This window comes from Columba livia, chromosome 11 (assembly GCF_036013475.1).
Source record: "Columba livia isolate bColLiv1 breed racing homer chromosome 11, bColLiv1.pat.W.v2, whole genome shotgun sequence".
Lineage (NCBI taxonomy): Eukaryota > Metazoa > Chordata > Aves > Columbiformes > Columbidae > Columba > Columba livia.
In genome coordinates, this window is record NC_088612.1 from 17,844,169 (window position 1) to 17,867,846 (window position 23,678).

A 23,678-nucleotide genomic window follows, 5' to 3' on the forward strand; every position below is an offset into this window, starting at 1 on the left:
AAACAGAGGTAATGTAACTGTGCAAAGAGAATTCCAGTTTTGATTAAAACCCACAGACCTGCAAGCTTTGGCTCCCTCTTGAATAAGGATGAGGATAATATTGGCAGGAGAAAACGAAGAGATCTGATGATATCTGAAGTAAGAGTGTGGCAGGTTTGCAGGGAGCCTTTGACTGAGGTAGGTTCTGGTGTGCTGAGCCTTCAGTGGCTCCTCTTTCCCCAGCCCTGGGAAGGGGGAAGGCAAACCCGGCCAGGGGGATAAGATTAGATCTGGGAACAGAACAATGCACAATCCAGTCATCTTGCAAACTTGCAGCAGAGCATCCCGAATGCCATGTAATGATGGGTTTTACAGATGAGTGCATGAACATGCTCACAAAAATGAGGCCTGTGGAGTGGGCGAGGGCTGCTCCGGGAGAGGACTCTGCCATAGCTCTGTACGCCTTTCTGCAAGGATTAGTGTCTCTTGCACCATGTGGCCCGTACTGCGTGTACAGCCACGAGCATCGCACGTGCTTGGAACATGGTGTAAGTTGGTCTTGCGGAGCGATGACTGAGGATGCACATGCAAGGCCAGGTGGCCTCTTTGGGTATGGGGTGCAGTGGGGAGCAAGGAGAGGGGCTTTCTCCATGTGTAGTCAGGCTGCCAGGCCTTGCAGAGCTTGCAGACTGGGCCCATAATCTCCAGGCAGAGTTTATAGCATGGCTGCTGAATGCACCAAGCACCAGAGAAGAATACAGCTTCCCTTAGACCTTGATAATGTGTCCTATAGATAAAATCTTCCTTGGACAATCCCTCCAGCAAGACGCAGGCTGCTGGCAGTGCTACGCACCAGGGGACAGTTTGTCCCAGTGTCCCCCAACTGCAGTGAGACTGGGGTTCACTGGGAAGATGTAGGGAAGCGGATAACCACAGCTAACTCTTCTCTCCACAGGGATCCAGGAACATTTTCCCCCCACCTGGCTGGCACCGCTGCTGGGTTGCTGTTGCAAAATGACAGAGGTGGGTTACTCAGCATCAGGGCTGCCTGTACCCTGCACTGGGGACACGGCTGATGCCCCACAGCTCCACACACTGATTGCAGCCATCAGTGTGTCGAGCTGTGGGGACTCAGCCGCATCACATGCCCAGTGCCCCAGGGAGCCTAAGGGAGACCTGGGGAGTGATGAACATCCTGCATCCCCGGGTAGGGGGGTGTCAGCAACTCCCCCGTTCCCCGGGCTGGCTATGAGGACGCTCTCTCTTTAAAACAATCCCGGACGCGATTTGTCGCCGGGGCCGAGCGCGGAGGGGAGCGGCGAGGCGGGGGCGGGCGGGGGGCGCGGCGCCTCGGTACGGCAGCGGCTGCTGCTGCTGCGGGAGGTTCCCGGAGCCGCGGCGGCGAGTGGAGCCTTGAGCCTCGTTGCACCGGGGCCGGCAGCAGCCGCAAGCCCCGGGGTATGCGCTCGCCCCCGCCGCCGGAGCGGGGTGTGGGTAGGCGGAGGAGCGCGGAAGCAAGCGGAGAACGGCGGGGAGCGGGGCGCAGGAGCCCGGCCGAGCCCCGAACGGCGGAGGATGCGCCGAGCCCCGCGGAGCCGAGCACAAATGCAGCGCGGAGCAGCCAGCGCGGCCGCCGCCCCAGCCCGCGGAGGTAACGGCGGCGGAGGGGAGCGGGGCAGCCGCGCCGGGATGGGTTTGGGGGGGTTTCTGTACCCCCTCGTGGGGAGTGGCACCCTGCCACCGCCCTGTGCTCCCTGGGGACCTGCGGCTCCTCAGAGCATCATTCAGCAAGTGGTACCTGCCCCCTCTCAGCAGAGCTGGGATGAGGAAAGGGCTCCCCTGGTGCGAAGGGGCAGGTGGGTGGGGGTCACTGTGTTCTCAGCCTCCATGCAGCCATAAGCCCACAGCCCGAGTTGCTGGAGGCCCAGCCCGCAGCAGTGGCAGATGCTCAGCGCCAACCTCAAAACCGCCACGATCGAAGCTCGGCTTTGAGGTTCGATGCATCCAGTAACCTCAGGCAGTGCGCACGGGGGACGGGCAGGGCTTGGCGCAGGGCTGCCTGCTGCCGGCAGGCTGGCTGCATGCCCACCTTGCCACCCGCTCCTCAAAACTGGCCAACTTTGGGCTGACTCTGTGGGGCACCTGGTACCCACCGCTACTGTGAGTGATACATGCAAAGGGTGCCAGTCCCTGCCTTGGGCAACTTAGGCTAGACCTAGAAGAGATGAGAAAGGTGGCTGGACCGCTAGGGATCAATGGCTCAATAGCGGATGATATCCTAGGTTTGACAACAGGAGGGGTTAAATTTCATCTCATTTGATTTGCACTGCTCCATTCACCAACTGATCTGCCCTGCTAGGGAAGCTATCTGCACGCGTCTTACATCTTGCTCAGCCCTCCTGCCAAATGAGGGCAAATTGCAAAGCTGTTCTGCCCCTAGTCCATGTCTCTGTTGAGAAACTGAGTCTCGTCTCAAGTTCCTCAGCTTGTACAGGAGCAACCCACCACAACAGCAACCAGAGGGCCCCAGGGCTCTCCTTTTATCTGCTGTGCTGCTAACAGAGGAGAGAGAGGGGTTTAATTATCCTCAAGTGTCAGTTCAAGATAAATCTGCTGGGACACAGCTCTTGGCAGGTGCGAAATAACAGGACGTTTTCATGCATGGGAGGCTCAGCTGAGAACAGTTCAGCGGTTTAATTGGTGGCTCCTAGAAAGGGTTCATGTCAGGGTACAGAAAATGGGACGGTTCAGGCTCCAGCAGCGATCCTGGTGCTACAGCTGTGGCGAAGGGAAGATAGATGCTGAAGGCTTAGATCTTTCTCCGACGCGTTGCTTCGGGGGCTTGGTGCAGAGCGGGTGCTTTGGGCTGGTGGCGCAACCTCAACGCGATGCTGTCCTCTCAGGGGCTGATGCTTTTCCAGCATCACTTAATTTCTGCTCATCTTCCCAGTCAATTCCTGAGGGAGTCCTTGCAGGGCCATCAGGAGACATGACCTGTTTTATTGGGAGCCGAGAATGAGGGAACTGTCCCCAGAACCAGGGCACTCCAGAGCTGTCTTGTAGGGTCGTAAGGTGGGATGGCCTCAGGGTTTATTGAATGGCTTCTCTTCCCTCTTCCTGCCAAAATCCTTGAAATGCTTTACAGAAGCTCTCAGGATAAGTGTTTGAAGAGTTTTGTTTCCCCAGTTCCATGGGGAAAAGCCTCTTTCCTCTCCAAAACGCTGTGGCTTGATGCCCACAGGGGATGTTCCCACCCTGCCAGGGCTGCAGTGCTGGGGTGCAATGGAGCATCTGTCTCCTCACCTCCCTTCCTGTCTGTGCTGTGGTTGTTGACCCCTGGAGTTGGGTTTGGATCAGTGAGCAGAAGCCGCTCCATATAGTGCTCCAGCTGTGGCATCTCACCATGCTGTATAGCTGCCACAAAATTAATCCTCTCTGTGTCCAGACCCTGTAACGTGTTGGTCTGGGACACACCTGCAGGAGGAGGGATTTAATATTCTATTTTATTGTTCATCCAGATGTGCCGAGCTCTTATCTCTCTTCTTATCTTAGCTTTCCCAGGGCAGGTGTGGGACAGATGTTTTAGAGAAACGGTGCCTCCATTTCTGCTGGCTTGTCAGAGGGGATGTGGGTACAAGCAGCTGGTGCAGCTGCTTTTCTGGAGGAAGCTGCGGTGTTGTGTTGCTACGTCCCTTATTTTAGGGTCCAAGATAATGACTTAGCTGTACTTCATTTCTGTGCTAGGTGGTAGTCAGCCCTCATGTCGCTCGCACCAGCACAGAACAGCAGCTGGTGTGAGAGGTCTGGGGTTGGTCCCGTCTCATCCATACTGACCCCTGGCAATTCTGACTCCTCTTGCTAACCTTTGTCATCTGTTGCTAGCACTGTCAAGAGATGTTTAGTGAACGGTCTTGTAAGATGGTGAGTTTTGTAGATGTGTTCAGGAAGACCCAGTTATTAGATGTGATCTTGGCACCGTACCCTTCCCATCTGTGCTCGGTGTGACCACTGCTGTTCTGCTTGCAGCCGTGCTCCAGTCCTGCCAGAGTCACACCACTCCTTTGCAAATCTGCATTAGTGAAGCTTGTAGGTTCTTGTTCGGGTGCAAACCTTGTTGATGCTGCTGTAGTTATCTGTGCTGGAGTCTCTGACAAAAGCATTTTGGAGGCGTGGTTGAGGGGTAGACACTATTCCTCTCATCTCTTTGGAGGTCAAGCTGCTGTGAGATGGGTTGGACCAAATGAAAGCCAAATCCACACTTTATTTCAACTATAACAAGCTTTTGATGCCATCTGTGACAGGAGCATATTTAGACTTGATGTATATCTCTGCCTTGACTTTGGGCTTTGGATCAAGGCATAAGAGCTTTTGATGCATGCACACGCAATAAGGGAAAAAAAAATTAAAACTGCAATCCTCAAAATGTTTGCAAATCCAAGAGCTCGTCCTCACCCCAGGCAGGCAAAATTAACCAAGGGTAGGATCAGTAAATCATAGAATCAGCCACTTCCATCATTGAACATGAGGCAGCTGGGAGCTCAGCTGGCACAAAGCAACGTAACCGCACCGAGGCTTTGTGGGGATGCTCAGGATATGGTGCCACAGGTTTTTTCTTTAATACTGTTGCAGCAAACAGCTTTGGAACCAGCAATATGTGGTCAGGATTGGGCCTCAGATGGGTGTGACGAAGAAAAAAAGCTGCTTGGGGAACCAAGGGCACCCACTGAACCAACCACTTGCCAGATTGTCGGGAGGGACAGTGATTGATCTAGGACCAAATGGGCTGAGCTAATACTAGCCCCCACCATTGTAAAAGGGGTCTGATAACTCCTCCTTCCTCAGTGCTTCATACTTTGGTTGAACTCCCACGCTTTTAGTTCAGGGAGGAGATTTAAACCATCCCTGCAAAGCCAAGAACGTCCCATATGGAGATCAGCACACCAGTGCCTGCAATTGAAAAGGGGGTGGTTGCCCAGCATCTTGTTGCTTTAGCCACTGTTCTACTTCCACTTGCCATCAAAGCCCATCTCCAGTGAGGCTGGAGATGCATTTGGATTTGGGACGTCAGCCGGAGTGCCAGCAGCTCCTGAGTATCCCCGGTGGTGTCAGAGGCTGGGGTCAAGCCAGTCCATCTGGAGCTTCATGGCATTATCTCTTAAATGCCTTTAACTGCAATAGGATGGCCTGACTGATTGGATTGCGCTCTGTAATTAATTAGCTGGGCGCACTGTACGGGAAGCAGCTATAGTGGGAAGAGAGGGGGGAACCTGCCAGTGAGAGCAGTTAAGCTTCAAATGGCCATTTCTCATTAAACCAGCATCGCGTGGTGTTAGTTACCGGGCGCAGGGGGTTAGTTCCAGTGTCCTGGCCCTTTTCCAGGCAAGTAATTGTGGTTTTGCTGCCCGATTGTTGCCCCAGAGCTCGACGTGCTGCTCCCCACTTGCACCGCAGGAACCATTGGCTCAGCTGGCCCCCAGGACCTGCTGGGAGGAGAGCCTTGGTTCAGCCTGGGGTGTACAGGGGTACATGAGGGGGTGTCCCTCTCCTCAGGAAGCTCTTGCTGGGGTGACAGACCCTGTGAGGATTGTAGAATCATGCAGCCCAAGCTGCCCTGCCGGTTCCCTTCCCATGTGCCAGGCATGGCTGGCGCGAGCCCCTGGTCTTCCCTCCCTCCCTCCCCAGGGCCCATGGGCTGCTCCTTGCTCCTTCTGCTGTGCATTTGCTCAGGCTTCTTTGTCTGTTTTTGGTGTCCATTTGTATCTTTAAACAGAAAGCTTCCCTCTCTGGTTAATTTTTGTTTTGTTTGGTTTTTCCTTTTTTTTTTTTTTCCCCTTTGTGTTTACTGTGGGGATTAACAAGTAAATGCAGCGTAAAGAAAATCTGCAGCGGCTCTTTGTTTATTGTTTAATTTAGGAAAATGCGGCTGTGCTGGTTGCAGCCTGCCTGGTGCTGGGGCAGGGGAGCAGGGGCAGCTTCCGGGTGATGGCGCCTGGGATGCCCTTTGGGTCTGCAGGCCCATCTCTTGCTGGGCCTCATGTGGGAGAGCTGTCTCTTCCCTGGCTGCCTCCACCGCTTCTTGGAGGTGTCCTCTGTAAGGTGGAACCCGCTTTCTGCCATGGCACCCCAGTCCCTGCTGTGGGGAAAACAGGCTGGGCCTGTCTGAGGGATCCGTCAGCACAGTATCGTCAGCCGGGCAGCGAGGGGATTGTCCCTCTCTGCCCTGCGCTGGTGTGGCCTCCCCAGGAGCACCATATGCGATTCTGGGCACCACAGTAAAAAGAATATAAAGCTATTGGAGAGTGTCCAGAACAGGGCTATGAAGTTGGTGAAAGGTTTGGAGGGGAAGCTGTATGAGGAGTGGCTGAAGTCACTGGGTTTGTTCAGCCTGGAGGACACTGAGGGGAGACTTCATGGCGACTACAGTTTCCTCATGAGGCGAGGACGAAGGGCAGACACCGATCTCTCTGGCAACCAACGACAGAATCTGAGGGAATGGCAGGAAGATGTGCCAGGGGAGGTTTAGGTTGGAGATTAGGAACAGGTTCTTCGCCCAGAGAGTGCTGGACACTGAAACAGGCTCCCCAGGGAGGTGTCACGGCCTCAAGCCTGACAGTGTTCAAGAAGAGACTGGACAATGTCCTCAGAAACATGGTATGAACTGTGGGGTTGTTGTATGTGGGAACAGGAGTTGGACTTGATGATCCTTGTGGGTCCCTTGCAACTCAGGACATTCTGTGATTCTATGATCTAACATCCATGGCTCCATCTTCAGCTCCTGGGTTCCTCTGGTGCATGTTTGGAAAGTGGTGAGCTGGGGTGTTTGCTGCTAACTCTTGTAAAATGGCAGCCAGGCTCGTGGCAGGGAAGCTGAAGCTCTGCCCAGAGATACCCACTAGCACCTAAAAATCCCTCTGCCTGTTTTGCCCGTGTTCACCTTTCCCCACTGGCAAGCTTTGAGTAGCGTTGCCGTGCAGCCCTGGGTGCAGCAGCCCTGGGAGGGCTGGGATGGGCTCTCCAGGGGCTCCTCATGGTGCGAGGAGGCTGGGGTGGAGGAGGGCACTGTAAAACTGCGGGGGGTTGGCATCGCTGCCAAGCTGGAGAAGAGTTATAGTGCCCTTTGCACCAAAGGCGGATAAATCTTGGAGGAAAAAAAAAAAAAGAAAAAACAACAGAAAAGGCATGTGCCAGCTCAGCTTAACCCACAAAGGAAAACCATGTCATTTAAAAAAGAAAAGCTTTTAAAAATAGGTATTCTTTTAGCAGAGAATGCCATTCAGGAGAGTCAATGAGCTCTGTTTCAAGAGTTGGGGAAACAAAACGCTCCAGGAGCTGGGAAATGAAACCTCTCATTTTCAAACTCTCCAAGCGTCAGGTGTGGCTCCTTGAGCTCTGTGTTTTTCAGCTGGCTGTGCCGGATCCAGCCCGGCTGTGTGCTGGTTGCTGGCTGCTCCCAGCTGCTGCTGTTTACTGGAAATGAGGAAGTCACCATCTTGGTGAGGGAGAGAAGCTGTGTCTCAGGTCTGTGTTACATCTTGCCCTGGTTTCCTACTCACTGGCGGGGCTGGAGGGAGATGGAGATCTCTGTGGAGCATCCCTGATTATTTTTTTTCTTATAATTGGCTAAGGAGCCCTCTCATTTGCTTTGGCTCTGACTAATGAGGCGCATCTCACTTTGACAACGTGTCACAAACAATAAATTTCTTGGTAGCTGCTGGGCTGCAGGGACACCCTTGTGCTCCCGCCTGGGCTCACCCTCCTCCACATCACCTCGTGCCCTTGAGCATCCTCCCAGAGAGGGAGAGGAGGGTGGGGATGAAGCGGTCTGGGTCTGTAAGCAGGTCTCCCTGTGGGCTGGCCTTGGGACCAGGGATTCGGGGGGCTTCCTACACCTTTGTTGAAAGGTATAGATAGTGTATGGTTCTTGTATAGGTGAGGAAAAGGCTTGTGTGTGAGCTGGGGGCTGCCACTTTGGGGCAGAGATGCTCAGCCATGTCTGACTGTGAAGAAAGGGGTCAGATGCTGCTCTGTCCAAAGGTACAGATGTTTCTGTGCTGTTTGTCACCTCTTGTTGGGTGACACTAACCTTCATCCTCCTGTCATCCTTAAGGGACTTCTCAAGGTTCTAATCATTGATGGGAAGCACCAACTATTAAGACTGCTCCTTTTTGTATTCTTGATAGATTCTATTTAAGCGTTTCTCTTAGTGGCTCTCCACTGTTAGCTTTTGTTTCCTCCTCAATAGCTTGTCTAATAAACGTCGTTATCTTGGGCACAAATCTACTTCATGTCTCAATTCCACTTGGCAAGAGTTGGTAATAACAGCAGAACAGCATCCTTTGAAAAGGGGCTCTGTCACCAGCAGCCGTGGATGCCGCTTCTCTGCTTCCCACACCTGTCCCTGCAGCAGATAAAGTTGAGGAGAAGATGCGTGGCCAGAAAGCAAAAGGGGAATTTGCCTGATAAATGGGATGTCTAAGCTGTGCCGGCAGCACTCAGCAGCTCGGCCCCTGCCACCTTAATTAATTAGAGAAGATGGGTTTATGGCCTGGGATCCTTCCTAATTCCAGCAGATTAGAGGGGAAAATGGTGGTGAAGGGTGATGGCTTGTCTGGAAAGGAGATCAGAATTATTTTGTATAGCTTGAAGGAGCTTCTATAGCTGAATAAAGCTGTTGTCTCCCAGTGTAAATCTGAGCCTAACTGGTAGGTGCTGGGGTGCTTACCGGGTTTTGGGTCATCCTGCAGGTCCTTAAACAGAAGTTTTAAGGCAGCTTCATATTCCCTCTGAGGGCAGTACGTTCTCAAGGATGTTTAAGCCCACTAAGACTTGACCCTGATGCAGCATCTTGGCTTGGTACCATCCCTCCTGACGTGCCAGGCATAGCTCAGCTTTGTCAGAGCTTCCCGAGAAGGATTTCCCATGGTCAGACCATCAGTGGGAGCCCACTGCCCTGTCTCCTGTCCTGTCCCATAGCTGGGATGTCTGGCCGCCTCCAAGATTTGTCGCCTCCCTGAGTTATAAATATTTTATCTTCTCAGTAGCTACTGCCTCAAATATTTTTTTAAAAAGGCATTTTCTTTTTCTATTTTTTTCCTTACTCGGTTCTTGCATTTTAAAACATACCCGCCATGTGTGCAGCACTCAGACATGCTCTCGGCTTTCCCCCAAATGTAATTGCTTTCAAACTGCAGATAGTTGGCGAAAGCAATTTTCTCTACACAACAGAAGACTCCAGCTCCTCTCGTCTCCATGCAAGCCGTTCTCCCACAGCCCTGCCGTCTCTGTGCTGCTGTGCTATGCTCGGCACCTGGGCTTGTGGTACCTCCACTTTCCAGGATGATGTTCTCGTTTTTCCGGGGCTGTGGGAAGTGGCTCGAGTGGGAGTGTGGTGAGGGACCTCTGTGGGGGCTAGCTAAATTCTCTTGCAGGTTCTGCTGAGCCAGGGTAATGGTTGCTGGCACCGAAGCCTTTCCCTTGGCCATGCTGCTGGCAGGTGCCGGTGGTCTCCCTGCCTGCCTGGGTACTGGTGCTCATCTTGGTTTTTGCAGTTCCATCGCCTGCATGTTTAACATGCTCTTTCTATCTGTAGGACGTGTTGTGCTTTCAAAAGCATTAATGATAGAGAATAAATTGGAATCTGAGAGAAATAATCTTTAGGCATTCTCTGTAGGCCTTCTCTTGCCTTGCCTTCCTCAGGCATGGTGAAGGCCACGGCTGGAGGGGAATATAAATGAGGAGGAGCCCCAGGTCCCTCTGATCTGTTGTGATGCCTGGTGCTCAGCGGGTGTCACCGCAGGGTGCTGGCAAACCCAAGTGGGTCTGGAGAGGGTGGAAGTTCTGAGGCATTGGTGGGCCTTCTTGGAGGGGTTGGGGCATGCCAAGGCATCTGAGGGTCTGTGCCCTGCTTGGGTGGCTTTAGTAGCATCCTGGCACGGGGCAGCATTTCCCTCTCCTCCTTTGCTTCCCATGTGGGAGGGAGGGTACTGGTCACCCTTGGGATGTCTCAGCTGAGGCCAGCAGCATCTCTGGAGGCACCCAAATATCTTAGCTGGGCACCCTCACAGCAGGACAGGGTGCAGCAGCTTTGTCAGCATTAAAGCATTTGGTACCTGGAGAGCCAATGTGCCAGAAAACCCGCTCGTTTGTCCTGCCCCTGGTCCTCCAAAACAAACACAGAGCTGGCATGCACCATGAGTCCATGGAGAGCCGTACCTCACGCCAGGCCCCAGCGAGAGGCTGTTCAGGCACCGCTGCCGATCTCAGCCTGGCCCCTGGGCTGCTCTTGGACATGAATCAGCCTTGTAATGAAAGCGTTTTCTATGTCTGTTTGTTTTCTGAGCATCAGTTTAATGTCTGGAAAATCCTGTTGCAGTGGAGCCCAGAGCACTTCAAAGATGCCCAGGGAGAGCATGGATGCTCTGTATGGATCCTGTGATGTCAGACAGGGAGAGAAACCCAGGTGGCTCTGAGCTCTGGAGGTTGTATTGCTGAATACATTTTTGCTTGAAGTTTGGTCAGAAATTGTAGGGTTTAGGTAATTCTAGCACTTGGTTTTTTGCGTGCTCACACTGAGGGCAGGTTGTCTCCAGCTCAGAATCTACTGAATTGAGATTTTCTGCCCATTTCCAAGGGAGTGGGCTTCATGTGGTGAAGAGAATGTTGAGGTTTGCTCCCACAGCAGGGGTGTCCATCGCGGTCTGTACCGTGTCCTCCCAGCCTCAGCCCTTTGGAGATGCCTAGGTGAGGATCTGGGGCTTTGGGCAGGGAGAATTCATGGTGTGGAACCTGCTGCAATCCTCACATTACCATGTTGATGGTGCTTGTCCATCCCACTCTTCAGGGGCTGGATGGTGCTGGTGGCTTTCAGCTCCCCCTGCAGCTGGAGACGGGGCTGTCAGGCTGCTCCAAGATGCTCCATACCACCCCAAAGTGGGACTTTTGCAGTGCTGTCCTCCCAGTCACAAAGTTATGTTCTGTCTTAATGGTGTCAAGCTCTGAATGAGCTCGGGCAATTTGCTTTATAAAGCAACACACTAAATATGTCAACACTCAGTTAATGTTTTTAATATAATATTTCAGATTGTTTTGAAAGAAGCCAAGATCCTTCTTTCTCTCTTCATTAGGAATGTTTTATGTGAAAGAGATGAACAATAGTGAGAGTTTGCCAGAGAGAAAGCTTTCCCAAGTATTTGTTGCTGCTGAGAAATCAGCTGCTTTTTACAAAAAAACCCTCAATGCATAACTATCAGGGCAATTAAGCAGCGCGTAAGCTGCCAAGGAAGGTTGTAGGATTGGCTTTGATGGCGATGTTGAAGGCCAGGCTTGCCCACAGCCATCGGACATGCTTTAGGCACAGCGAAACCCCATTCACAAGGGGGAAACGGACTCAATGACCCACCAGCAGCTTCCAGACACCAAGGAGGGTCAGAACTGTGGTCTGAGCTGTTCTGGCATGAGCACTCCCAGGCCGGAAGAGTGAGCGGGTTTGCGAATTTTGCACTGTTTCAGCCCAGAAATGATGACCTTGGCTTTTAACCTGCTTCTTGGAAGGACCATGGGTGGGTTTTGTCCTGGTCTCCAGCTGGGAGACTTGGTCTCCTGCCATGGAAAGGATAAGACCTTGTTCCTGGCTGGTTGCAATGCTCTGTTCTGGCTGGCGCTAGTCAAAAGAGAGAGAAAAAAAAAAAAGCCAACCAAAAAATCCCACTGCAATACTTTTATCAGGGAAACTAGGTTCCTGTCTCTCCTCTGGAGAGTTTCTCTTTCATCATAAGTTGGAGAAACTTTCAGGGAACTCCAAACTTTCCTCTTCAATGAGGGCAAACCTGGAGAGATGGTGGAAGGCAACCATTCCCCAAAGACCCCGCCAGCCTCAGCTCTTCTTCCATCAGGCCTCCCCAGCCGTGGCACCACGGAGGCCGACTGAGACGCCTTCCTCATGAAATGGAGGGCAGCCGAGAGCCTGGAGTCTTCCCAATGTGGAAAAGCCTGTCTGAAAGCTGGGGAGCCCCAGCCCTCATTAGCTGGGTGAGTGGCACCAGGGCAGTGGACCCTGGAGAGGGATTTGAGCCAAGAAAGTGATGTTGCTGCCAGGATCAGTCCAGGAGAAATGCTTCAGCATCCAGATGTTGGTGTGACAGCTGGCTGTGCCGGGGCCCTCTGACCCAGCGCTGGGCCGTGCTTGTGCAGGTCTGTCCCAGGGCAGGGCAGGAGGGGACAGACAGGGTGGCCCTGAGGTGTGATCTGGCGTGTTGTGCGTGTGCTCACTGCAAGATGCTGCTGGGGGTTCTGGGAGGCCGGTGAGAAGCTCGCTGGGGATGCTGCTGCCCCTCTGCAGCACCATCCTGAGCACAGGACAGGCAGGATTTAGTTTTTATTCACCTCCCGGTAATCCTGCTGCTCAAATATTCTTCCTGCAGATCTGTATTTTTTTTTTTTTTTTACCACCCCTAAATGGAGTGTTTAAGCTTATTCTTTTCTTTTCTGTGAAAGAGGCAGTAAATCCTTTATCCTGCCTGGCTATTTCTGTGCACGTATTTTCTCATTGTGCTCCAGCTTGTCAGCTGTGTCAAAGCCTGGAAACCTTGGCCTCTGTTGGTCTCCAGACTTGGATTTCTCTGTATTTAACAACACAGGCTCCCTTGCACTAACAGTTCTTTTTCTCTCCCCTTGGTGTCTTGTCTTTTTTTTTTTTTTTTTCCAAAATACCTGTTTAAAAAAAGCCCTGACAAAAGGAGCAAGCAGAGAGGTAATGGTCTGTCATGTTCATCCCCAGCACAGCCTGCCACCGCTGGCAAGGACTCAAACTGGGGTGTCCCTCTGTTCCCCGCTGTGGCTCTGGGGTACCAGGGCTGCCCTGGGGACAGGGAGCCCCCCACAGTGGTGGCAGCCACCTTGGACACTCAGTGTCCCCCATTCCCCAGGATCAGCTCCACCGGTTTTGCTTTGCAGCCGTGCTGACGCATCTTGAGGACCATGGCAGCTCACCATGCCGGGCAGCGCCAGTGTTTGTGCCAGAACAAAAGAATAAACAATGGAAACTGTGATTAATTAGTGCAGCTAATTAGCAGTGTGCTTGGCCTGGGCTGGAGCTTGGTAAGGTGCCAAGATCAGGGCAGAGACTGGTGGGAACCTGTTTGGGCAGCAGGGAAGGGAAGAGGATGCCGTCTTGTTCTTTGCTCTGTTTGCAAATTAGCGCAAGAACCACGATCAGCAAACAAATGTGCAGTGAGCCCATGGTGGGCTTGGAGATTTGGAAGAATCCTTGGCAAATATTTGCCAGCCTCCACTGTGAATCTCACAAATGCTTTTCATGACCGAGAGGTGCTGAGCGTAACTGGGATAGGATGCCAGATGTCAGGTTGGGGATGGCTGCTGAAAAATACCTAGGCTAACAGCACTTGCTTCCATCCCTCCTTCTCCTCCCTGTCCTTTCACTGTGTAGCATGGGGGCATCTTCAGATGTGATACACTTGACTGCAGCCGTTGCAGGATCACATCATTCCCATTAAAAGGTGGCTGTGGCTAAATACCGTTTGCTCAGCAAGGTCTAAAGCGGTGCCCTTCGGAGTAATTGGGAGATGTGTTCCCTTTTCTGAAGATGGGAAAGTCTATTTTTCAAGGCGCCACCACTTTATTATTAAACACTGACTGCTCAAAACTGTTTGAGATGCAAAAAAGGATGTGAGCTCTGCCTCAGGGACCTCACCACTAAATAAATGTATTAAATCAAACCTGTGCTGGAGAGGATGGTGCTGCACGCAGAGGTGGAGCTGGTCAGAGCAGGGGTGAAGGTGCCACCTCCTCCATCAAGTGAGGGTCCTGCTTCTCTTTCAGCATTGAATTCAGGAGAGCCCAAGCTTGTGATTTCTTTCCCTGTCACCCAGTTGTGCTGGGAACTGCTCCCAAATATCACCCTGTGCCTGGCAGGAGACCCTCGAGGGGTGCTGGACCTCTTCACATATTCACATCTGCTTAGTGCCCAGAGCTAAGCAGGTCCTACCTGATTCTTCTTGTTTCCTTGATGATGAGGAGGGGGAGGAAGAACAACAATACAGAAAAAAGTCAATATTGAAGTCCTTCAACTCCTAGTTTTCAAGTCAAACTTGCTGTGGGTTTGCTTGGTGGGCACTTGAGGCTGTTCATTCCCAGCCTGACGTCTCCTGTACCTTCTCTCCTGCAGCCCCCTGTGCCCAGGAGCCATGAGCCACCCGCAGAGCCGCTGGAGCAGCCCCCCGACCGCTGCCCCCCACTCCTGCTAGGCTGCCCTGCTCCCCTTGGAAGGTGCCCATTGCTGGTGGGGAGGCCCGGCTGCACCCACACCCAGCCTCTCCATCCCTCTCAAGGTAAGGACCAAATCCTTTCTGTCAGTAAAAAGCAAGGGAGTTGCAAATGCAAGTGAAAGCTGGGTTATTTTTCGGGTCGTTGTATCTCTTGCCTGGTCCAGGTGGGCACCGTTCCCCAGGCAGTGAGCACAGCTGCCTGCCTGCGGTTTGTCCCTGTCCAGGAGGGTGACATCCACGGTCAGAGGGGAGAACTGCACTTGTCTTTCAATTAAAAGGTGATTTTGAAAGTGGCGTAGCTCCTGACGTAACCTGTTGCTTGCAGACTGAATCCCATCTGTGAATTCGCTCGTAGCTGCTGGGATGTAGCCAGGGCTGCCGAGAGGAGCCGGGCTTGGGTGGGACTGGCGCCTTGTGACTGCCTCAGCTTCCCTGATGTACTTCTGAGCATAATTGTCTATAATTTGCCTCTTAACGATGCTCTGGAGGCTTCCCAAGCACACGCCGCCTTTCCTCCCACTGTAAAAGGCCTTTGGGGTATTTTGGAGGTTTCCTACGGCATGGAAGCTGGGGGTGGCTATGGGGAGGTGTTTCGGAGAAGGCTGAGCCTCCATCCCAGTGAAACACCCTTGTCTGCCCTTTGCACTTTGCAGTCGTTTTCCTTTTCCTAAGGTTAAGGAAGAAGTAGAGCATCATTTGTGGGAAGTGAGCCGGGGCTGAAGCTGATGCAGGGCTAACTGCCCTCCTGATGCATGCAAAAATCGGTATTCATGTCTAAGGATTGGTAATCACGTTTAGAAACCAAAACCTCGGTTTCTAGGATTATTTTGGGTTTTGAGATTTTTGGGCCTCTTGTTTTCAAGCTTCTTGCAAAAAGGGGTGTCACTGTGTGTGGGAACATATGGGAATCACAACTTCTCTGTGTGTGTGATCCCCTGTGCAGGGGAGCTGGGACCTGGAGGAAGACGTGGGTGTCACTGGCATATGTCAGGGTGGGTAAAGGCACAAGACCCCTGTTTTGAGAGGTCTGTGAGAGGGTCACAGCAGCCCCAGTAAGCTAAAACATAAGCCAGAGCTGGGGTCTGGCTTGTCCTGACTCCCTTTGGAAGCTCCCTACCCTCACCTTTAGAACTGGGAGCAGCTGGGATGCTCCAGCCAGGGAAGCAGGGGCCAGTTAGCACTGCTAAAGCTGACAGCCCCGGCTGTAAATATCCAGCCCTCTCTAATCCTCCTGGTAGCTCCAGAGCTGCTGTTTTCCGAAGAGATATTTGATTCTTTGTGTTGCGCTTCTTAGACAAATGGCTTTTAAATAAAACCCTCTGCTAACTCGTTAGGCCTCCTGTCCGGGTCACTTCCTGCATGGGTGATTTATAGGGCTGCTTTTAACGTTTTATTAACTTTAAATCGCTGGGGCTGGTCAATCAGAGTCTATCCCATTAGCTGTGGTGAGTGGCAGCCTGGGGCATCGAGGTCTCCGGCAGCCTCCTTTGCTTCTGGGGAGACTGTGATGCTCTGAGACTGACCATGGGGTGAGAGATGGGAAAGAACAGGAGTAGGATTCAGATAAGGAGGAATAGATCTGGGATGGATAAGTGAATTGCATAAGGGTTAAGGAGATAATGGGGCTTGTGATCGTATCTGGGGAGCTGCCTTATCTCCTGCTGTTGGTACGTGATTTCTCAGCTGCAGCCCCTGCAGTGCGTGCTGGCCCATGCAGCGATGGGAGAGGAGCATCAGGGCTTCGTGAGGAGGTGGCTGCCCCAGACCAGTCCCAGCAGGACATTGCTGCTGGAGCATCCCTGAGCACTCACCCTGTGTAGGATATGCCTGTATTACACCCCAGAGACAGAGCCTTCCTCGTGCCTAGTGCATGCACGAGCCCCTTTGGCTCCTGGCATCCCATCCCATCTAGCGGGCTGTTCCTGGAAAGCGTTTAGTCTGCTTCCCTCCCATCTCAAACCCTCCTCTGCAGCTTCTTCCCCCTTTGAGCAGCTCTGGACAAGTCCTGTGGTCCCCGGCAGTGGGGTGAGCGAGACTGGGCGCAGCCCTGGCACGCAGGAGGCTGCTGGGGGCTGGGCAAGGGGAGATGGCTCCGGCTGGGAAATCCAAATGAGCCAGAGATTGTAAGTGATGTGAGGCTGCAGCAGCAGCTTTGATTATCCCCGGTTTTGTTGCTGCTCTTCCCCTGTGCCCTGTCTTTGTTCCGCCCATGCTCAGAGATGTTATTCAGCAGAGTTTTCCAGTTCTTGGTAACAGGGGAAAAAAAAATCACAAACTCCTGCACAAGCAAAGCTAATGAGCTCTCTCTGGAAATAAAAGCATCCTGAGAACAGCCTTGCCATACAGAGCAGCCCATTTTCTGTGGCTGCTCCGGCCACTGCCGCCAAGTGGTGGCCCAGCTCAGGGGTGTGAGTGGAGCTGTCACCTCTCATCCTTCCCCAGAGCCATCGCCCATGTGAGGCACCAAAGAAGCCGAGCTGTGGTTTGCTCCTCTGGCAGACCTCTGCTGCATGGATGGGAATTTGGGAGCATTTGTCCAACCCCCTAATGCAGAGCCCATGGCCTTGTGTGTGCTCACAGGACCGCCCAAAGAGGGACCACACGTCCCCATGGGACAGGACCTGCTTTAACTGGCCTGGAAAGGGATTTGAGTGAGGCCCTGGCTCCCCTCACTGTCTGGGCATTCCCTGCGGTGGGTGGGTGTAGCAGGGGGCTCGCTGCAATCCCGCATGTCTGCAGGGCAAGGAGACCTGCAGTCCCTGAGGGCTGTCAGGGTTGTCAGGCGTATGGCCAGGAGGGAATTTATCTTGCAGCAAAGCCGACATCTGAAAGCCATCGCCTCTGATGTGCCCATGATTTGCTGAAACCTGTGTCTCTTTTGTCATATTTCCGTCTGTCTCTGCCTCAAATCCCAGAGCAAAGACGGAGAACTCGCTCGCAGAGAGGAGCTGCATTTTGTTTGTTTTTTTTTTTCTCTCCACCTTTAAATATGTATTCTGAGCTCTCAAGATACACACGCTGTGATCTGGGGAGCCTGCCTGCGTGCTGATGGTTGTCTCCTGCATGGTGGGGGGGCTGGCTGTCCCTCCCTCAGTGACAGGAGTGATGAGGGGCGTTCACCTCTTCCCGTGTGGGTGTCCATGTGGGAACAAAACCAAGGACTCACTCAAGTGCTGTACAAAGAAGGCTTGGGATTGTGAGCTGTGTTTTTGGGGAAGGGGCTGAGACAGAGGTAAAAGCAGCCTGGCCTGAGCTCCATCACTGGGGTGGCACATCCCAAATGGCATCCCCCCACCCATACCCTGCCTGACTTTCCCTGTCCCCGACAGCACACAGAGGCTTTTGCTCTCATCTGTGCAGCTTGTCCTGGGTTCTCAAGGTCGTACAGGTAACTGGAGCGATGCTGCCAGCCTTGTCTTTGTAGCCTGAGCTCCTGTGCTATGCTCAGCTGTGGCTTTGGGCCTCTCTCCCTTTCTCATGCCTTGCTCTACTTTTCCAAGCCTTCCTGCTGCTGCCACTCAGATACAGGGATCGAATTTGGAGCAAGTGGCCCTGTGCTGCTGGGATGCATGTGCCCAGTGTGCTGACAGAGTGGGGTTGGTGCTGGGGAGCAGTGGTTCCGCCCCGGGATGTGCTGAGCACGGCCACGCTGCAAATGTGGTCCTGGGGGTCTCTGCAAAAGGGGTTCCAGGTTGCTGCAACCACCACCCTCCAAGCATTTGGCTGGCAGTTGGCTCTTGCACAGAGCTGGCTTACCTCTGGCTCTGCCGTGGGGGACGCCTGGACCAAGGGAGAGGGGATTTTGCATCTTCTCCTTGTAGCTCAAGTATGGTGGTGTGAAACCTTCAGGAGAAAACCCAGGAGCTGGTTTCTCAGCAAGGGATGGGAGGGTGTTTGCCTTTCCAGGTGAGCACGCAAATTGCTACCTCTGCCTCCAGCTACCGCAGCCCAGGCGAGCCGCTCGGCAGCTGGCACTCATCGGCAGGGAGCCTTGTCCCCGTCCCCCCGGGCGGTGCCAGCCGTGGGCTCCCCGGGGCCTGGCAGCATGTGGGCACCGATGCAGAAAATCCCCTGCAGAGGCCTGGGGTTGGGTGGCAGGTGCAGCTCTGTCGGGAGATGCCTTGAAACCAGCACATAGCCAAAGGCAAGAGGAGGCAATAGATGATATAGCGGGATTTTTTTCTTTAAGGAGAAATAAATGCAAGCCAGGTCACTGGCAAAGTTCTAGTGCTGGAAAGCTAAATCCAGTATGCTGCGAAGTGATGAGGTTCAGACCGTGGCAGTGGTTGCGTGGGCAGCTGTTCCCATGTCTGACCTCTGCCTGCACTGACCGCAAGCGTGCAGCAGGACCAACCCTCTCAACTCTCACTGAATTTCAGACCAGAACTGCCTCATTAGCAGGAAAAGTTTCCCTGAGATCTGTTAGGGCTGCTGTAAGAAATGCAATTATCTCTCTTTTCTGCTATTGCAACTGTGGGCATTGAAGTTCGTTGCTCTTGTACTGTGTCCTCACAGAGCTCTTGCACACAGGAGGTCACTGCCAGGAGAAAAAAGTTAAATTATAGCAAGGAGATTTTTGGGAAAGAGGTTCTCATTATGGGTTTGTTCCTGCTTGGTTATCTGGTTGTGTCAGAACCGCTGCGCCTGTGCGGAGCGATGCCAGCTGCAACACCCTGGGGCTCCCTGGCTCTGGAGGGATTATTCACCCAGCAACACGTCTGCAGGAACAGACAGTGTCTCCTGGGAGTGAAAAGATGAGGTATGAGACTTGTAGGAAACATTTCCTGAAGATTCAAGCTCATTCAGTCATCGGTCACTTGACCTAACAAAACCCTGTGGCACTGGATGAGCCGTGGGGAAAGCTCCCAGAGCACACGCAGGGCAAGATTGCAGCTGGATGTTGCAATAACTTATTAGTGAATGGTTGGGATAAGTCATATTTCATAAAATCAGCCAGGAAAAAAGATTGCTGATTAATTCTTTTTAATAAATGGTGAGCAGTGTGTCTCAGTTCAAGCCAGACTGACTTTTACAGTGATTCATGGATTTTTCCACAGGAAAAATTGCTTTTGTGGGGATTGCTGATGCACAGGGTGCCTGCTTGCCTTCGTGAGTAATTCCCACCCCCCTCCAAAAGCACCGAGGTGTGGAAAACGATGAACTTCTCTGTGGGAACTGCAGAGGGGCCTTGAGAGGGAGGAAGGGTGTGCTTGGCTCTGCCGCCACAGCCGATGAGTGTATCCTTTTGAAGAACACCACAGGAGGTGGGGGAGTGGAAAATTCACTGCCAGAAATGCAGAAGGAGGCGAATCTTGAGGGGAAAAAAGAGGGGAGCCAAGATGTCTGTGCGTGCTGTAGTGAGGTCAGATGGGGCCAGCTGACACTCCCCCTTGCAACGTGCCGCAGCACTCCTGGCAAAGCAAACACTCGACCAGAAGCGTGTCCCAGCATCGTTTACTTCTATTTAATTTGTGTTTTTATGTGTTGGGGTTTTTTAATATATATATTATTTATTTCCAGCACCTTAACTTTGCACTGGAAGCCAGCCAGCCCCCGTGGTCCTCCGTGCCGCTGGGATCCGCGCGTCCGGGGCGGGCGTGTGTGCGGGGGGTGGCAGCGTGTGGCTGGAGGTGTAGCATGTGTCTGTGTGATGCTGCTTTTTTAACTGCGCCGGGGCGGGACGGGGAAATGCCGGGCGAGGCACTAGTCATAGGTGCGAGCGGTGCCCGCGCCTTGGAGGTGGTGCCGGAGGCGGCAGCCCTTGCTGCAGCGTTGAGAGTGGCTTTTTAATTCGGAGCTGGAAGCAAAGAAAAAAAAAGTAGTAGTTTTGCTGAGCCTAAACTTGAAACTTAATTTGGTTTCTTGGTGAGGTTTTATTTTTTGCTGTTCTTGGTGAAAAATGCTGGTATTTGGCTAAAACCTTGAGTTTCCCAGCCCAGCGTGTGCCACCCTGTCCTTCTCCAGCCCTCCCTCCACCACTGTGCCCATCACGTATTCATTGCTATGCCCGTGTGCTTCTCTAAGCCCAATATACTTTGAATTACTGCTCATCTATTCCTCTTGACATCCTCATGCTCATAACTAGGAAGCCTGCATTACCCGTTTGCACATCTGTCAAACTGCGTGTTCCTTGGCCATTTCCAGAGATACATAAAATTGCCCGTGGTTATGACATTATTGACAACCCACCCGTCTCCTTCCCCCTCCCCGAGCCCAAATGGCTGCCTCGCTTTATGAGGATTGATATTTGGGCAGTAAATATTTTAGAGCCTCATCTGATGAGTGTGTCTGTGCGGGTGAATACATTTCTGGCTGAGGACAGATGTTGGAGCTGTCTTCATTGGAAGTGCCAGGGCCTTGGCTTTCTCCCTCCAGCTTTTGCAGCGTCTCTGTCCTCTCTTTCCAGCCCCCCAGTGCTACCAGTTCCCGGTGGGAAGGAAGGGAATGGGAGGGAAAAGCCGAGCAGAGGTTGCTGGGAACGCCAAAGGCTGGCAGAGCTCTGCCAGGGGTGCTGGGTGGCGATGGCCCATTGCTGCAGCACCCTATGGCCGTCAGCAGCAGGACTGAATTCCTAAGGGCAAGGGGTTTTCCTTTCCCAAACCCAGGGAAGCCACCAATTCCTGCTGTGTTGGACAAGTAGTTTCAGCACTTTGAAAAAAAAGAAGGCAGCTTCAGGCTGCCTGTGGTTTCCGAGGAATATATTTTGACCTGTCTGTTCTGAAAGCTGCTTCATCTCCAAAAGTTTCAAAATGCACATTGGTAAATGCCTCTAAAGGGGAAACAACTTGGGAACAACACAGCCTGGGTGACCTGAACAATTTTTTTAATCTTGCTGAGAAAAGCAAAGGAGCCCATTTTCAGTTCCTCAAAACAATTTACTGTCTTTTCCTTTAATCAGCAAAACCAGAAAGTGTTGCCTGATTCCTAGGGAAGAAAAAAGCAGATGCATCTTCTGCAGAGCGAGCCGGGGCCGGGCTGCGTTCGGGGCGTCACACCTGCCTTGGGCTGGCTCAGCTGGGGACATCGCGATTCAGGGAGCTTGTAAAGCACATCTGCACGCTGGGTGCTGCTGCTTGGGGTTTGAAGCTGCTGCACAGTCAAGGGGGTGTGCGCATTTCCAGGGGTGCCCTGTGAACCAGACCTGTCTGTCACATTCCTGGGGCTGCCGTGCTGGTGGGTGCAGGTAGTTGCTGGTACTGCGGGGTCCACTTACATCCACTTACCTCTTATGTCCAATTTACTCGCTCAAGGAGAGATCTGTGACATCAGGGAGCTGATCTCTATAGGAGAGATTTGCAAATGTTCTGGGGAGAGGAGAAGTGTCCAGCTCTGCTTGCAAGGGTTTGGTGTCTCCATCTCCAAAAAACCTCACTGCTGGAGCCGCTCACCGAGGTGAGGAGTTCAGTGGCCTCATTCACTCGCCGATGAAGGATGTTGCCCTGGCCCTGGCCAGTCTGCTCTTTCACAGCAATATAGTATCTATTTATTTATGATTTCCGTGGGTGGTGTTTTAGATGATCTATTGAGCCAGAGTGAGATATTTTGAGGCACAGTGAGATATTTTAAAAACATCTCATCACTCTGGAAATATCCATGGTGCGATAGCTGCATATTAGTCATTCGGAAAGGAGTGATTTCAATGAAAGAAAAAACATTTCATCTTGTCAGAACATTTTCACTCACTGTCTGCCAGGCAGCGGCTGTCAGTCTTCCCTCCCTGTGGCTGGTTTTACTCTTCTCGGGCTCTGCCTTTTTATTTTATTTTCTAACAAGAAATAAAATAAACCCCCTAATGGATATTGGTAGCTATGAACTCATCAATTGTCAGTAAGAAAGAGCCTTTAAAAAGATGCAATAAACCCTCTTTGAGCTGGATTATTTCCAGTGGGATTATTTCTCCCGGGGACTATCTCTGTTTGGAAGGAGAAACTCCTCTTCCAGATATTGGACCTTGAACAAAAGCCTCTGCCTCCAGTGTGATTTATCCCCCTGGAAGGTGGGAGTAACTCCAATACTCTTGCACACCAGCTGGGGATGCAGAATTAGGCTCATGGAGAACAGGAGGAGAGATGGTTTTCTCCCAGGAGAAAAAAAATAAACCCGTATTAAACACAAATGATGAGGCCCCATCCTGCAAAGGAAAACAGCACAAAGCCGTGCAGCAAATGAAAAGCCAAATGTGCTGTAAAAAAAACTACTACCGTGGTAGGAGAGATTTTCACTTAGAGAGAATCCACCATAAATCACCTAATATTCAGCTTTGCACTGCTATTTGGGAAAACCTTCATCACATTCTACTGGTCTCTGCTCTACTTTATGCAGATCTATGGCTGGGGTTGCTATAGCACAGCCCACGGGTGCCAGGGGGCGGCGATTCGGCCGAGATGCTCCCATCTAGTTCGATCATTCTCCATAATCAGGCTAAAAGTAATTACACTGTAGTTACGCCGTGAGTACTACGCACTGATGCTTTGCAGGACACAATTGCTATTGCCTTGTGCAACCGGTAGTTAACTGCTTGAAAGACTTAAAATTATTGCTTTGTGGTTACGTGCTCGCTTGGTGTCGATACCCAGAGATTTCCCGGGTGTGGGATGCTCGAGCGCATCTAAGGCACCTCCAGGGAAGCCCTGGTGGCATGTTTGGGCTGTTTGGGGGATATTTGGCTGCATCCCCATGTGTGCCCACCCCACGTCCTGCTGCTGTGGTCGGAGTGATGCCAGCCAGGGGTCTAAAATAGAAACTATTAACTAAAGAGCAGGAGAGGGTAGGGGGGGCAGCTGGGTCCCTCAGGAGGGTGCCAGCACTGTCTCGAGGTTCAGTGAGCCCCAGTGCCTCGGAACTGTTTTCCTTGGGATGAAAGGGGCATCGGTTCATGTGAGAGCTGGAATCTGGGGGGGTCAGGGTGGCAGGTGCCCTGGGTCAGGTGCCCAGAAGCCCTGTTTCTCACTGAAATTGGGCTTGACAGCAGGGACTTGTAAGCTTTACAACTGCTGCCTTTTATTTCTGGCAAAGTGGAAGAAATGGCAAATCAGAGCCATGTCTTCCCTTTACCTTTTCCCTTTTCACGCCCACACTTGACCCAAAACATTCTTCTTTCGGTTTGCACGTGGAGCTCCCTTGCTGGACGCTCTTAATTCGGTTGACACAAGCCAGCACCTTGCATTTCTTGGGCAGAGGCAGAACTGATCACCCGCGTGATGAATCCTCTGCTCTCCTGCTCTTTTGATGAGGCATCTTCTGCAGCCCTTTGCTGGCAGCGAGCGTGTCCCTGCCCCGCGCCCCTGAGTCAGCAGTACGCTGCTGCTGCCATCCTGCGCTTTCAGCTTAAAAAAAATCACAAAGTTTTAGTATTTAAAGTATTTAAGCAGATGGGAAGCCACAAACTACAGTCGGTGGAGGGATCGTGTTTCATGA

The 23,678-nt window shown here is 52.3% G+C and overlaps 1 protein-coding gene across 2 annotated transcripts in view; it reads left to right on the top strand.

Annotated features, from left to right (window-relative positions):
* Nucleotides 1-1,315: 1,315 nt before the first annotated feature.
* LINGO1 (leucine rich repeat and Ig domain containing 1) overlaps nucleotides 1,316-23,678 on the top strand; it is a 142,455-nt gene continuing 120,092 nt past the window's right edge. For both annotated transcript variants that reach the window (XM_065076219.1, XM_065076220.1), the window contains exons 1-2: nucleotides 1,316-1,630; nucleotides 14,162-14,324. The gene's annotated coding sequence lies outside the window, so the exon portion shown is untranslated. The remainder of the gene's footprint in view (nucleotides 1,631-14,161; nucleotides 14,325-23,678) is intronic.